This window comes from Lithobates pipiens, unplaced genomic scaffold (assembly GCF_037356315.1).
Source record: "Lithobates pipiens isolate NorthernLeopardFrog02 unplaced genomic scaffold, aLitPip1_a1.2 Scaffold_25, whole genome shotgun sequence".
Classification (NCBI taxonomy): domain Eukaryota; kingdom Metazoa; phylum Chordata; class Amphibia; order Anura; family Ranidae; genus Lithobates; species Lithobates pipiens.
Genome location: NW_027507787.1, coordinates 120753533 through 120770091, shown reverse-complemented (window position 1 = coordinate 120770091; position 16559 = coordinate 120753533). Strand labels below are relative to the sequence as shown.

Genomic DNA, 16559 nt, shown 5'->3' with positions numbered 1-16559 from the left:
AAATGAGACTAGTCTGGCTTGTAGGAGTATTCACACATTGTTGTTTGTGCTAATTAACCCTTTGTTTGTTTATGCTAATGTGTATTGAATAGTCAATCAGTGAGCTAGGAGACAACGTCTTACCCTGAAAAGTCCTATCTCTCAGACAACTAGTCTGGGTCAATAGACAAATATAGAACAGGGAAAGAGGTAACCAACCTCACTGGACTTTTAAGGGTATCAATTATATATAGCATAGGGAGGACCCATGGGGATTAAACACATAGACCAAAGATAAAAAAATCTCAGGGTTTATTACAAAGAACAAAATAAACAAATTATGCTAAAAACACAATACATAGGAATCCATCCAATACACGAGGATTTTGAAGAATTTCTTTTGAATTCAATCAATATAGTTTATACCGCACTCGACATGTTTCACTCAAAACGAGTTTCATCAGGAGCTTTGGATTAATAGATATAGCGTTGAAATACTGTATGGATAGAGACATAATAGATTAGATACAAAAGCATAAATGGAGCATTACAAAAAATGTTTCACAAATAACCAGTATATGAATATATATTAGATATAAAGCAAAAACGGTGAATAATCACATCATATATAGAGATAAGGACATCTGAATAGCCAAAGATCAAGAGCCCAAGGAAATGTCACTCACACCTGTAATAGGTTCACAAAGAGCCAATCGATTTCCGAGATTGGCTGCTAGGTCACTTCCGCCCGCCACTCGGCAGCTACATCAGACGCCGCCGAGTGGGTGAGACCCTTCTTAAGGCAGCATCCACGGGCCTTACATCTCCTGAGGGGGACTCCTGTATTGGACGCCCTGTGATAAGCCATATTGAGGTAGGCATTTGGGCTTTTTGCTGGATGTCTTGGGAACAATATCTGTTTGCTAAACTATCTTTATTATCCATGTTTTTTCCTAGCCATCATTCATTTGTTGTTTGTTTATCCCTTCCTATCCTTTTTATATTTCAGACTAGACAGAATTATCTGCCTTTCCTGCAGTCGATTCATCTTCTGTTTGAGCAGTAGGGGGTTGTGTTCCCGTCTGGCCTTAGATTGGCCCTTGGTTGGCCCATTTTTTTGATTAACATTGATTCTACCAGGTAATTCATGAACTAAAGAATTATTTTATTCTTGGAAAACCGAAATTTTTGCGCATTTCGTGAAGTAATATAAAAATATAATTTATTTTAATTTTATATTCAGGAGGGTTTCTCTGCAAGCTACTAGTGGTCCAGACGTTCCCATTTATTCACTTTGAGGCCCCTCTGGGCGTTTCCTTATTCGTTTATCGATGATTGATTGGCTCTTTGTGAACCTATTACAGGTGAGAGTGACATTTCCTTGGGCTCTTGATCTTTGGCTATTCAGATGTCCTAATCTCTATATATGATGTGATTATTCACCGTTTTGCTTTATATCTAATATATATTCATATACTGGTTATTTGTGAAACATTTTTTGTAATGCTCCATTTATGCTTTTGTGTCTAATCTATTACGTGTCTATCTATACAGTATTTCAACGCTATATCTATTCTTACAAAGTTCCTGATGAAACTTTTGAGTGAAACATGTCAAGCGCGGTATAAACTATATTGATTGATTTCAAAAGAAATTCTTCAAAATCATCGTGTATTGGATGGATTCTTATGTATTGTGTTTTTAGCATAATTTGTTTATTTTGTTCTTTGTAATAAACCCTGAGATTTTTTATCTTTGGTCTATGTGTTTGATCCCCATGGGTCCTCCCTATACTATATATAAAATTGATACCCTTAAAAGTCCCGTGAGGTTGGTTACCGCTTTCCCTGTTCTATATTTGCCTACTTATTTGGGCTGTGGTATCGGTTCATTTGGTGGCTTCACCTCAGTTTTGGAAAGATAGTCTGGGTCAATGATTAGATAATTAGCTCATGCTAATTAGGTTAGGTTTTAGTCTTCTACTGTATTATAAATACTTGGCATTTTGGTTCTAATAAATCAGTCCATGTTGAGCAGCTAAGCAAGTGTCGTCTTGTTTTGTGCTTGTGAACGGTTGGAATATCTGATATCTATATTCAGACTTAGGAAGCGGTATACTGACGGAAGTACTCAATCGGAGTGTGGGATAGGTTCCGTCACAGGTTGAATACTCATCCCTCTTCCTTTGGGTTGCTCTTATCCCACAGGTCCATCAGGTCTTGTAAAGCTCTTAGGTCCTCAAAAGTAACGCCAACCAAGCTGGGGTTCTGAGAGACCGAACCCAGGATTGTGTTAGCCTCTTTGTCATAGAGAACCTTCAACATTAGTCGTCTGACGAACAAATGTAAATCCTTAATCAATTCAAATTTGTCCGCTTCTTCATCTGGACAGAAAGTCAAACCTAGTTATAACACTCTATATTCATTTTCCGATAGCGAGTAAGATGACAAATTAATGATATCAAATTTGTCCCGGTACGCACAATCCATGGAACCGGGGCAAATCATTTTAAAGACTGAGTTGCTGTTCTCATAGGGGTGGGCGCAGTGACTGATGTGCGTCTTAAATCAATAGCATTAGTATTGAAAAAGGGTGCAATACGTGAATCTATGGATGGAACTGTTGTGACCAAGCGTTGTTCCGACGTTGGCTGAGATAGAGGTCCAGCCAACATTGAAACTGAGTTAATGTGCGTAACTGGTGTAGTCAGCGTCCTTTGTGAGTGATTAAGTGCGTTACTCGAAACCGGAGTACTGGGGGTTGTGCGATTTTGTGACCATTGTGATCGTGTGCATTTATCCTTATTGTGAGAGTGTGCTGATCTGGAGCGTCCCTGTGAACCTGTTTCACTGTCTTTTTTTTTTCTCTTCCTAGATGCTTCACCAGAGTTAATTGTGTAGAAATTGGTACATAGGATGTAGATGACATAGATGAGGTTAGAGGTCGACCGCTATGGGTTTTTCTCTGGCCTATGCCGATATTTAGAAATCGTGGCACCGATGGCCGATATAGGATGCCGATTTTTTTGGGCCGATATGTTAGGCCAATTTTTATTTTATTTTTTCCCCTTCATCTCATAAAATCTAAGTTGGACACCTTTCACACTGGGGCGTTTTTCAGGCGATTTTGGGCTAAAAATAGCGCCTGTAAATTGCCTTCAAAACGGCTCCCCTGCAGTCTGTGTGAAAGCCCGAGTGCTTTCACAATGAGGAGATGCGCTGGCAGGACGTTAAAAAAAAATCCTGCAAGCAGCATCTTTGGAGCGGTGTAAACCGCTCCTCCACCACTCCTGCCCATTGAAATGAATGGTCACCACTGCTGAAGCACATGCAATGCGATTTTGCAGTAGTGCTTCACTGCCCCGCTAGCAGCCGAATAGCGGGGCTAAAATGGCGGTAAATCCCTGCTAAAACTTGCAGCGTTTTACCGTCAACGCCTGCCCGATCCAGTGTGAAAGCAGCCTTAATAAGTGATGCAGAAAATTTCTTACACATTTATTAAACAAAACAAACCTCCAATCAGTTCACTTGTATGTATAATTTAGATAAAAAAAACAAAAAAAAAAACTATTTATTAAATACACAAAACTTTTGTACGAAAAAAAAGGGCTAACTTGCGTTTGAAAGACCTCTGCGCAAATACCGCGTCACATAAAATATTGCAACAACCGCTATTTTATTCCCTAGGGTATCTGCTAAAAAAATATATATAATTTTTGGGGCTTCTGAGTGATTTTCTAGCAGAAAATACTGGATTTTTACTTGTAAGCAACAAGTGTCAGAAAAGATTTAGTCTTTAAATGGTTAAACTGAGAACTTCTACACAGGGAGTACACAGGGAGCACAGCCCATTGAAGAAGAAACATTGTATCACTTTTATCTTTTCTTGGCAGCCTGCCCAGAGAGGAGGAAAGTCCTTCACTGAAGTCTTCAGGCAACTTACATTGACTTATATTACAGAAGTCTTTTGCAAGTCGCGCTGAACATGTAATCTGCTTTTTTATCAGCACAATCGGCCGATGCCGATTAATTAAAAAATGCCAAATATCAGCCGATATATCGGTCGACCTCTAGATGAGGTATCAGATTCAATGAAATCCAGGTTACCTGTTGACAGGACCTGATTGTAAGGCCCTCTACGGCAGAGAAAATTCCCTTGTTGGTTCCACTTATATGCCTGATCCTGGTCAAATGCCTTCCTATCTCTTGTAAATGTATTTTCTTTTGTTTTAATTAAACCAGTGGCATATTTGGCAAGGTGCTCTTTTAATATTTTATCTTTGGCCAGGAACGACACATGTGGAACCAAATTGCTGTGCTCATTCTGCCATTTCAGTATTTCTTTATCCAATTCCACAATATCCAATTGATACTGATCGCTGAGAATCTGCATCATCTAAAAAGAGCATGATTGCAGATTCTCTTCCCAAGCTTTCTTCACGTTTTGGCCTGACTTTTTTCATATTTGGGAAGATTTGGATACGTAGGCCCCATGGAACAATACGGTCTGTCACATATTTTCCAAAGAATTCTTTATGCCAAAAAAGGTGGGTTTTTTTCTCCATTAAACGCTGTAAACCCAAAAAGTAAGCATCTACTTCCACCTCTGTAATGTCATCTCTAGAGTGGACCTGTTGTACCTCTGAGACAAAACCCTCCCATGCCTGGCCACAATAATCCATCATCTCTCGAACACTCACCCCAGAACGAAACTCTAAGGAAGACCAGAAAGAGGATCCCAAAAACTTGCGCACCCAAACAAGATAAAGGTCAGTGCCAGAGGTAGTGCCATTGGCTACGATCCTCACGCGGGAAAACAAAAAAACCAAAACAAATTAAATTCAACCTAAATACAACACAAAGTTATACTAGCATAAATTCTAAGATTTATTACAATCCATATAATGCACTGATTGCTGAGCTCCAACCCCAAATGGAAGTGTCATGGGTGTATTATCCACCAGGGGCGATAAGTTCAAAAAAGGTATGGGAAGGAGGTCAGCAGCAATTATCAAAAGTAACATACAAACATCCCTAATAATAATAATAATAATAATAATAATAATAATAAGGCACAAAGAGTTGAGGAACTGGGATTTTAAAAGGTACACCATATACACACAAACAGACAATGTAAAAAAGCAAAATATAAATCATTAAACATAAACAAGATAAAAGTAAGGACCACAGTTACAGTCAACATTCTGGGTATAACACACATCTCAACCCTAACTGCCGAGAGAACTGGGGTCACATACAGGTTTATTCTCTTGTCCTACTATTTCAACATGTTTCGCCAAGTCGGCTTCATCGGGAAAAGGACGAGAATATCCAATAGACATAAAATGACAAGATATGCAAAGCCTTAGGTGTGTAGAAGGAAAAAGGAAGAGAAAAGCATAACAATTAATGAATAACAATTAAAATATTAAATACAATGAATGTACAAATATGGCCTACAGCCATACAAAAGAAAAAAAAAGAAGAAAGGGAGGAGAAGGAAGAGGGCTGTTGTTCTTTCTCATTTTTTTCCCTCCTTCTTTATTTTTTCGTATTGCTGTAGGCCATATTTGTACATTCATTGTCACTCCTGTAGATGACAGTGGCTCCATGAGAGATAGCTCTGACGACAGAGTTGTGGTCCCTGCCAAGGTCCGGCGTACAATCTTCTTCTTCTGCTGTTGAGGTGCAAGAACCACAGGACTCTCGTATTTAGCAGAGAAATACTAGCGCCGCTATTCCTTCTGGTGAACTGGCAAGCACCAGCGGCCTAGTGCACCCTGATCGTACATCCAAGAAGACAAAGACATGCCCGTCGAGCCATAGTGCCAATCCTAATTGGTAACCCACCACTTCTGTAGCACCCATACTTCCTGCATTCAATGGCCAACCCAGAAATCAGGTGGAAACAGTTGATTTTACATCACTTGATTCTTATTTGCCATTTTTCACCAAAGATCTCTATAGCTCTATTGTGGACCAAAGCAATTTGTAAGCTGGTCAACACTATTCCCCAGTCCTCCCTTGCCAAAGATTGGAAACCAATTACGGTTTCCGAATGTAAGACCTTTCCCTCCTCATGGGCATAACCAAAAAGAGTGAGTTGCGGTCATATTGGTCCACTGACCCAATTCACCATATATCCGGGTTCTCTGCTTCCTAGCCAGGGCACGATACGAGCAGATCCTGTGGTTCATGCACTTCAATGACAATGAACTCTGTCGTCCTCATGGAGACCCTGGATACGATCGGCTCTACAAAATTCGGGCCCTCGTAAACCACTTCAACCAACGTTTTGCAGACTTGTTTACTCCCCATCAAGTTGTTTGCGTTGATGAGTCCCTGATTACGTTTTCTGGCCGCTTGTCATTCAAACAGTACCTTCCCAGCAAACATGCCAGATAGGGGGTCAAGATGTATAATAAGCTCTGTGACAGGGCCACAGGCTATACATGTAGTTTTATGGTTTACGAGGGAATAGATAGTCACGTAGAGCCTACATAGGAAGTGCTGGCAAGATTGTGTGGGACTTCGTGTCACCCTTATTCGGAAAGGGGTACCATTTGTATGTGGACAATTATTACACGAGGGTGCCACTTTTTAGTCACTTGTTTGATCAACAGATTGGAGCATGTGGCACCGTGCGATCTAATCGCTGGGGCTTTCCCCAGCGGCTTGTAGATTCCCGTCTTAGGCTGGAGGAGAGAGCCTGCTTGAAGTGTAGTAACTTGCTCGCTATGAAGTGGAGGGATAATAAGAATGTTTTCGTTCTTACCTCCCTTCATGCAGACACGACGGTCCAAATTACTATGGCGACTGGTGTTGTGGAGAAACCCCTCTGTGTTCACGAATGTAACCTTAATATGTGAGGGGTGGAACTCAACGACCAGTTTTTGGCGCCATACCTAGTTCCCCGTAAGGACAGACGCTGGGACAAAAAAGTGTCTATTTATTTCAATTGGCTTTGCTGAATGCTCATGTGCTATACAGAGCTTCAGGACGGACTAGATCCTTCCTTAAATTCCAGGAAGAGATGATCAAAGCACTTCTGTTTCTAGACGGTGCTCCACCTCACCTTCCCAATCCAAATGCAGTAAGCCGGCTGCATGAGAGGTATTTGCCTTATGTCTTCCCGAGTACCCCTACTCAACGAGCCCCTCAAAGAAAATGCTGTGTCTGTAGAAAGCGTGGATATAGGCATGACACCTGTTATTGTCCCTGCTGTCCTGACAATCCTGGTCTTTGCATTGGTGAATGTTTTGAGCACTACCATACACTAGTGGAGTTTTAGCGTAGGGTACAGCATTGCACAGACTAGGCAAACTTTCACAGGGTCTCCCAAGATGTCATTGCATTTTGAGAGACCCAAACCTGGAACAGTTACAACCGTTGCAGTTACAAAAAAAAAAAAAAGTGTAAAAAAGGAAAAAATAAAAAAAAACACAAAATATATATATATATAAAAAAAAAAATAGTAGTTGTTTTATTCTCTTCTCTCTCACTCTCTATTGTTCTGCTCTTTTTTACTGTATTTTATTCTGCAATGTTTTGTTATTATGTTTTATCATGTTTACTTTTCAGGTATGGAATTTTTTTATACTTTACTGTTTACTCTGTTTTATTGTTAACCATTTCTTTGTTTTCAGGTACGCCATTCAGCTGCAGCATGGATTTATTTATCTTGACAGCAACAGCGTTTGCTCCCACGATAGATAAAGCCGTGACTCCAGAGCTGTAGGAGGTGATTTCACCACCAGTTAAAAAAAAAAAAAGAGCATATATACCAAAGCATGGGGGCAGCAGGGGTGGAGGAGTGATTTGTTCCAAACTTTTGGGGGCGGATGCCCCCGTGCTTCAGCATATATAAATGGTGCATGTATGCCCATCATTAGTAGTGGGTGGATGAAGGAAGGTATTCTAATGGCTGACATACCCACCCAGTGATCTTTTTTTTTGTTCAGCCCACAGGCTGCATGAAGAGAAAAAAATAAAATAAAAATTACAATACATGTCCAACAAGGAACAGCAATGTACTGGTATGTTGCTGGACTTTGAGTGGTTATACCACAATGTCGCCTGCAGGTTTAGCTATCATCTTGGTATCATTCTTTTCAGACAGCGGCCGGCTTTCATGTAAAAGCTTTCATGTAAAAGCAATCCTAGTTAGCCTCTAGACTACTTTTACAAGCAGTAGAAAGGAATGTCTCACCCCCCCCCCCCCCCCACCATCTTCCATGTTTTTCTCTGGCTCTCCTGTCCCAATAGGGAACCTGAGAATGCAGCCGGTGGTTCCACCAGCTGACCATAGACCAGAAGGGCTCCAATCATCTCTATGGCCTAAGAAACCGGAAGCTACGAGCATTTTATGACTTAGATTTCGCCAGAGGTAAACAGCGCTTTTGGGAATGTACTTTATCACACCGATCTTGGTGTGGTCAGATGCTTTGAGGGCAGAGGAGAGATATAGGGTCTCTAATAGACCCCAATTTTTTCAAAAAGAGTACCTGTCACTAGCTATTGCTATGATAGGGGATATTTACATTCCCTGAGATAACAATACATATATTATATATATTATATATATATATATATATATATATACCGTATATACTCGAGTATAAGCCGAGATTTTCAGCCTCTTTTTTGAGGCTGAAAGTGCCCCCCTCGGCTTATACTCGAGTCATCGCTGTCTGCCTGCTCGATCAGCGTGTCGAGCAGACAGACAGCGGACATTCTACCCTTCAAACGCCGTGCCTCCGCCTTCGCCTGTGATAGGCGGAACACTGAATTTCCCAGCAGCCTGTGTTCCGCCTATCACGGACATCGTCTCATCCTCGTACTACGGACGAGGATGAGACGATGTCCGTGATAGGCGGAACACAGGCTGCTGGGAAATTCAGTGTTCCGCCTATCACAGGCGAAGGCGGAGGCGCGGCTTTTGAATTTTAGAATGGCCGCCGAGGCGCCGACGAAGAGCGGCGATCCTGGCAAGGCACGGGACGGAGGCAAGGCAAGGCACGGCACGGGACGGGACGGAGGCAAGGCACGACACGGGACGGAGGCAAGGCACGGCACGGGACGGAGGCAAGGAGGCAAGGCACGGCACGGGACGGAGGCTCGGGACACAGGTAGGCTGGACACACACACACACACACACACACACACACACACATGGACACACACACACAGGGATGGATGGATGGAGACACACACACACAGGGATGGATGGATACACACACACACAGGGATGGATGGATGGATGGAGACACACACACACAGGGATGGATGGATGGATACACACACACACAGGGATGGATGGATGGATGGAGACACACACACACAGGGATGGATGGATGGAGACACACACACACAGGGATGGATGGATGGATGGAGACACACACACACAGGGATGGACACACACACACACACAGGGATGGATGGATGGATGGACACACACACACACACAGGGATGGATGGATGGATGGACACACACACACACACAGGGATGGATGGACGGACACACAGGGATGGACACACAGGGATGGACGGACACACAGGGATGGACGGACACACACACAGGGATGGACAGGCATGTCTCACCCTCGGCTTATACACGAGTCAATAAGTTTGCCAGTTTTTTTGGGGGTAAATTGGGGGCCTCGGCTTATATTCGGGTCGGCCTATACTCGAGTATATACGGTATATATATATATACAGGGGTTGACAAATTTGCTTGGAATCTAGGAGCCAGCTTAAAAAGTTAGGAGCCAGGTCCGTGACGGTGATCCGGACCTGTCCCTGGCCTGACATGGAGACGAGTGAGGGGAAGATAGCAGCGCCGTCGCCGCCCCCCCCGTCTCCAAGTCATTGCCCATAGCTCTTAGAGGGACATTTTTTTTTTTTTCAAATGACAATTTTTTTTTCAATTGCATTTTAGTGTAAATATGAGATCCGAGGTCTCTCTGACCCCAGATCTCATATTTAAGAGGACCTGTCATGCTTTTTCTATTACAAGGGATTTTTACATTCCTTGTAATAAGAATAAAAGTGACACAACATTTTTTTTAAAAGAACAGTGGAAAAAAAAAAAGTAAAAATAAGCAGAAAAAATAATAATTTTTAAACGCGCCCTGTCCTGCCCGCATATAAAATCGGTGTTCGAACCACACATAGGAGGTAGCGCCGTGATCGGTAGAGCGAGAGCAATAATTCTAGCCCCAGACCTCCTCTGTTACTCAAAACGTGCAACCTGTAGAATTTTTTTAAACGTCGCCTATGGAGATTTTAAAGGGTAAAAGTTTGTCGCCATTCCATGAGCGGGTGCAATTTTGAAGCGTGACATGTTGGGTATCAATTTACTCGGCGTAACATTATCTTTCACAATATAAAAAATAATTGGGCTAACTTTACTGTTGTCTTATTTTTTTTATTAACTAAATTATTTTTCCCAACAAAAGTGCGCTTGTAAGTCCGCTGCACAAATACGGTGTGACAGACTGTATTGCAACAACCACCATTTTATTCTCTAGGGTGTTAGAATAAAAAATATATATAATGTTTAGGGGGTTCTAAATAAAGGGAAGAAGAGGCAGGTAATATAAAACAGTCATTGGCATTGCTGGTTTGTCATACCAACGGCGACCACAAGAGGGCGCCAGATTCCATAAGGAATCATAGGACCGCAGAAGGCCTCAAAGCCGCGGCCTAAATTTTCGGCCGCCGGCGGAACGGCCCGACGCGATCACGCTGGGGGGGTCCACAGAGACAGGATACCCCCAGCTGTGCTGCCCCAGGCGCGAGGTCGCTATTTCTAGTCGCCAATGCGACCTGGCGCCCGGGTTTTGTCGAGCCCTGTATATATATATATAAATAAATAACAGTTAAAAAATAAAAAGCAAAATAAATAATTAAAACAATAAAAAGCACCCCTGCCCCCCCGCGCGCACAAAGGCAAATGCAAGCGCCAGTCTGGCGTCATATGTAAACAGCAATTGCACCATGCATGTGAGGTATCACCGCAAAGGTCAGATTGAGGGCAGTAATTTTAGCAGTAGACCTCCTCTATAAAAAGTGGTAACCTGTAAAGTCTTTTAAAGACTTTTAAAAATGTATGTAGTTTGTCACCGATGCACAATTTGAAAGCATGTCGTGTCTGGTATCCATGTACTCAGCCTAAGATCATCTTTTTTTATTTCATCAAACATTTGGGCAATATAGTGTGTTTTAGTGCATTAAAATAAAAAAAAATAGGATTTTTTGTACTCACCGTAAAATCCTTTTTTCTATAGTTCACTGACACAGCTCCTTTACTTAGACCACCGGGTTGTTACGACACCTTCAGGAGAGGACTAGGCAGAACATGTTAACATGTGCAACAAAACCAAAACTTTCTAGTTCCGCCCAAAGGGCGGTCCCTTCAGTAACAACCCCCCAGCCTGCATACTGCAGCCTCAGTATCTCAAGAAGCAGTACAACGTAAAAAACAGGAAGGGAGGGTGCTGTGTCAGTCAGTGAACTACAGAGAAAAGGATTTTTCAGCGAGTACAAAAAATCCTATTTTCTCTTACGTTCACTGACACAGCTCCTTTACCATTGGGACGTGCCCAAGCAGTGCCAAAACGAGGGGTAGAAAACATAAAAACTTCATCCACAAAGTCATGTGTGAAACAGCATAAAGCTTCACCCACAAAAACAGAATGTGGGTGCAGCATAAAAATTTTACCCACAAAAAGAGTGCTCCTAATCAGGGAGTCACCACCTTATTTAACCGCCTCGGAACTTGCGGTAACAATGCAACAGTGCATTTACTTATGCCTCGTACACACAATCAGACTATCCGCCGGACATAGTCCAGTGGACAATCTGCCGGACTTTGCAGCGGAGGTCCGCCGGACTTTCCAAATGAGCGGACTTGCCCACACAGGACCGGATTTTTCCGGCGGACAATCCACTGGTCGTTCCATATGAACGGACTTGCCTACACATGGAGTAAAGTCCGTTCATTTTCAACTTGACTAGCGAAGGAAGTCAATGTCCTTGCCTTCATCGGCGAGATTGACACCTTGCGAGCCCCGTCACCTGGTATGGATTTTAAGGGGAACCCCTACGCCGAAAAAGCCCCACCAAAGTCCATACCAGACCCTTATCCGAGCACGCAGCCAGGCCGGTCAGGAAAGGGGGGGGGATGAGCGAGCTCCCCCCTGAACTGTACCTTCTGCTCTTTTACTAGCGGAGGAACCCCGCTTTTTCGTTAATCGTCGTCGCCGACCGGGGGTCTTCTTCCGACTTCTCCCGCTCTTCTGCCAGGGCCCTCCGCTATCTTCTTCCAGCTTTTTTACTAGCATTGGCCCGGTCTTCTCATTTGTCGCTGTCGCCTTCTTCTTCCGATTTTGACACAATGCTCTCTCCGGCCGTAATGCCAGGGACGCGTTGCGCAGTGACTTATATAGGCATAAGGGGCGGCGGCATCGGGTGATGTCGCATGGTTATCCCGCCCCTTATGATGTCACAGTCCCGGGGAATGCTGGGACTGTGATTTTCATAAGGGGCGGGGTCACCCTGTGACATCACCCAGTGACTCTGCCCCTTATGCCTATATAAGTCGCCACGCAATGCGTCCCTGGCATTACAGCCGGAGAGAGCGTTGTGTCAACATCGGAAGAAGACGGAATGAGGAGGAAGAAGAAGGCGGAGACAGCGATGAACGAGAAGACTGGGTCAATGCTAGTAAAAGAGCTGGAAGAAGATAGCGGAGGACCCTGGCAGAAGAACCGAAGAGCGGGAGAAGTCGGAGGAACACCCCCAAAATCGGAAGAAGACCCCTGGTCGGCGACAAATAAGAAAGCCGGGCTCCTCCGCTAGTAAAAGAGCAGAAGATAGTGGAGAAGACCCCCGAAGTCGGAAGAAGACCCCCGGAGCTGTCTTAATAAAAACTACTTTAAAAACCTGTATTGTGTTTTTTTTTATTGACACTTTCCCCCCAGGTGAATGGGTAGGGGTACGATGTACCCCATACTCATTCACATAGGGTGAGGGTCGGGATCTGGGGGTCTTGAAATTCTGATAAACCCCTGCCCGCAGACCCCAACAACCAACGGCCAGGGTTGTCAGGAAGAGGCCCTTGCCCTCATCAACATGGGGACCAGGTGCTGTGGGGTGGGCGGGCCACAGGGCCCCCCTTCCCCAAAGCACCCCCCCCATGTTGAAGGCACACGGCCTGGAACGGTTCAGGAGGGGGGGCACGCTTGCTTGTCACCCCCTTTCCTGACCAACCAGGCTGCGTTCTCAGATAAGGGTCTGGTATGGACTTGGGGGGGACCCCCACGCCGTTTTTTCGGCATAGGGGTTCCCCTTAAAATCCATACCAGGCGACGGGGCACGCAAGGTGTCAATCTCGCCGATGGAGGCAGCGACATGGACTTCCTTCGCTAGTCCAGTCTACCTGGAGTCACGTTCAAAATGAACAGACTTTACTCTGTGTGTGGGTCCGTTCATTTGGAAAGTCCAGCGGACTAGCACACAGACGGGCGGATTGTCCGCCAGACTGCCAATTCCAGCGGACAATTTTGAGTCAAGACTTCTTTCTAAGTCTACTGGACTTTTGGGAAGCCCACACACGGGCGAATTGTCCAGCGGACTCTGGTCAGCCGGACTAAGTCCTCCGGATAGTCCGATCTCGTGTACGCGGCATTAAAAGTTAAAAAAACAGAGAAAAAATTAAGTGCAATTGCAAATTACACGTCCGCCTGCAAAACTTTGCGGCCAAAACAGGCATCAGCCGATGCACTGACATCTACCTTGTAGAATTTCGTAAAGGTGTGAACAGACGACCAAGTTGCCGCTTTACACACTTGATGTCAGAAGGCCCAAGACGTTCCAATTGCCCTGGTGGAATGGGCCGTGACCGAAAAGGGGGGCACCTGCCCCTTCAAGGCGTAGGCCTGTACTACAATTTGTCTGTTACAGCTGGAAATGGTGGCCGACGAGACTGCCATGCCTTTTTTTGGACCAGCCACCGAAACAGAGTCTGACTTCCGAAAGGGAATCGTAGCAAATACACCCTCAGAGCCCGAACCACGTCCAAGGAATGGAGGGCCACCTCCTTAGGATGCATCGGTTTAGATGGTAACACAATGTCTTCATTGATGTGAAACGCCTAAACTACCTTCAGCAGAAAGGAAGGTTGCAGACGCAACACTACTTTATCCTTGTGAATAACCAGATAGGGCGACTTTCAAGACAAGGCCGCCAGTTCCGAAACCCTCCTAGCCGATGTAATGGCCACTAGAAAGACCACTTTCTGAGAAAGAGTCAACAGAGGAATCTCTTGTATATTCTCAAACAGTGGCTTCTGAAGCGCCGATAACACGAGGTTCAGATCCCACGGGGGTAGCGGTGGACGCACTGGAGGAACTACATGTCGGACCCCCTGAACAAAAGTTCTCACTAAAAAGTGAGACGCCAGGAGTCGTTAAAAAAAAAAATACATTTGTCCTTTAATGGTGCTTAACCGGTTCCCGACCAGAGCACGCCGATGTACGTCGACAGAATGGCACGGGCAGGCATATTGGCGTACAGGTACGTCCAATCTTCAATGCCGCCCTGCCATCGGGAGCGCGCTGCTGGCGGCGCTTCCGCGCTGGTCGGGACCCCCGTGAGTCCGGTCGCGGGACCCGCGGACTCGATCGCCGCGGGCATACCCGCGATCGTCTCACGGGACGGCTGAATGGAGAAAATGCCGTGTAAACAGCATTTCTCCATTCTGCCTAGCAACTAGTGACGCTGATCTCTGCTCCATGTGATTGGAGCAGAGATCAGTGTTCACTAAATGAAAGCCCAACCCCCCCAGTTAGTAACACACCCCTAGGAACACTTAACCCCTACACTGCCACCCCCTGGTTAACCCCTTCACTGCCAGTGCCATTTACACAGGAATCACTGCATTTATATAGCAGTGATTACTGTATAAATGACAATGGTCCCAAAAATGTGTCAAAAATGTCCGATGGGTCCCCCACAATGTCGCAGTCACAATAAAAAATCGCTGCCATTACTAGTAAACAAAAAAATAATAAAAAAATTATTAATAAAAATGCTATAAAACTATCCCTATTTTGTAAATGCTATAACTTCTGCGCAAACCAATCAATAATCGCTTATTGCGATTTTTTTTACCAAAAATATGTAGAAGATTACGTATCGGCCTAAACTGAGGGAAAAAAATGTTTTTTTTTTATACATTTTTGGGGGATATTTATTATAACAAAAAGTAAAAAATAATGCGTTTTTTTCAAAATTGTCGCTCTATTTTTGTTTATAGCGTAAAAAATAAAAACCGCAGGGGTGATCAAATACCACCAAAAGAAAGCTCTATTTGTGGGGAAAAAAGGACGTCAATTTTGTGTGGGAGCCACGTCGCACGACCGCACAAAAAGTGGTCTGGTCTTTGACCAGCAAAATGGTCCGGTCTGTAAGTGGTTAAAGCCAATTTCTGCTCTACTCCTCGCTGCAGAAACAGCAGGATCCTGGATATAGAATAGGAGCGCGGACGCCATCCTTTCTCCTCACACATGGAGATGCAGGCCTTCCAGGTTCGATGATATATCTTCCGAGAAGATTTCCATGCTCTCTTCATAGTTGGAATCAACGAGTCCGATAGGCCTTGGTTCCTTAGCACCTGGCTCTCAATAGCCATGCCATTAAAACCAGCGATGGTAAAGCAGGATGGAGAATCTGACCTTGAGCCAGAAGGTCCTCTTGTAATGGCAGTCGCCAGGGGGCGTCCGCAACCAGGCGCACTAGGTCTGCGTACCAGGGACGCTAAGGCCAATCTGGGGCAATCAGAATTACTGGAATCCCCTCGGTCTCCACTCTGCCAAGCAGACGTGGTAGCAGTTTTAGCAGAGGAAAGGGATAGATCAGCTGGGACTGTCTCCACGGAGCCACCAGAGCGCCTGACGTCTGCCCAAGGATCTCTTGTCCTGACATGAATCTTGGCAACTTCCGATTGAGACGGGAGCCAGAAGATCCACATCTGGTGTGCCTCAACGTAGGCACAGCAGCCTGAACACCTCCGGATGCAGCGCCCATTCTCCTGGGTCCAGCATCTGGCGACTTAGGTAGTCCGCCTGCCATTTCTCCACTCCCGGGATGGAAATGGCCAATAGGGCTGGTACATGTCGCTCTGCCCACTGAAGGATGTGAGCGACCTCCCGTGCGGCGGCCGAGCTTCTTGTTCCTCCTTGACCATTGACATATGCCATCACGTGGCGTTGTCTGCCTGATCGGATGCCCTCGAAGTCTCACTGTGGAGAGGCTTCGCCTGATTGCTCGTAGCTCGAGCACATTGATCGGCAACTTGGATTCCTCCTCCGACCAGAGGCCCTGGGTCATCTGTACTTCAAGTACTCCACCCCAGCCGGTTAGGCTGGCATCTGTTGTGATCACTGTCCAATTCAGAGGTAGGAACGACCTCCTGGACCAAAGTGTCTGGGATCTCAGCCACCAGAGCAGGGAGTCCCTGACCGATTGGCTCACCTGAATCTGCCGATCCAGGGATAATGGAGATTTGTCCTATTTCAT

The 16559-nt window shown here is 44.9% G+C and overlaps 1 long non-coding RNA gene across 1 annotated transcript in view; it reads right to left on the bottom strand.

Moving 5' to 3' along the window:
• Window positions 1-289: 289 nt before the first annotated feature.
• LOC143930484 (uncharacterized) overlaps window positions 290-16559 on the bottom strand; it is a 41681-nt gene continuing 25411 nt past the window's right edge. Inside the window, exons 2-3 of the long non-coding RNA XR_013262782.1 lie at window positions 4679-4781; window positions 290-476 (exon numbers count right to left, since the gene is read on the bottom strand). This is a non-coding gene — a long non-coding RNA (uncharacterized LOC143930484). The remainder of the gene's footprint in view (window positions 477-4678; window positions 4782-16559) is intronic.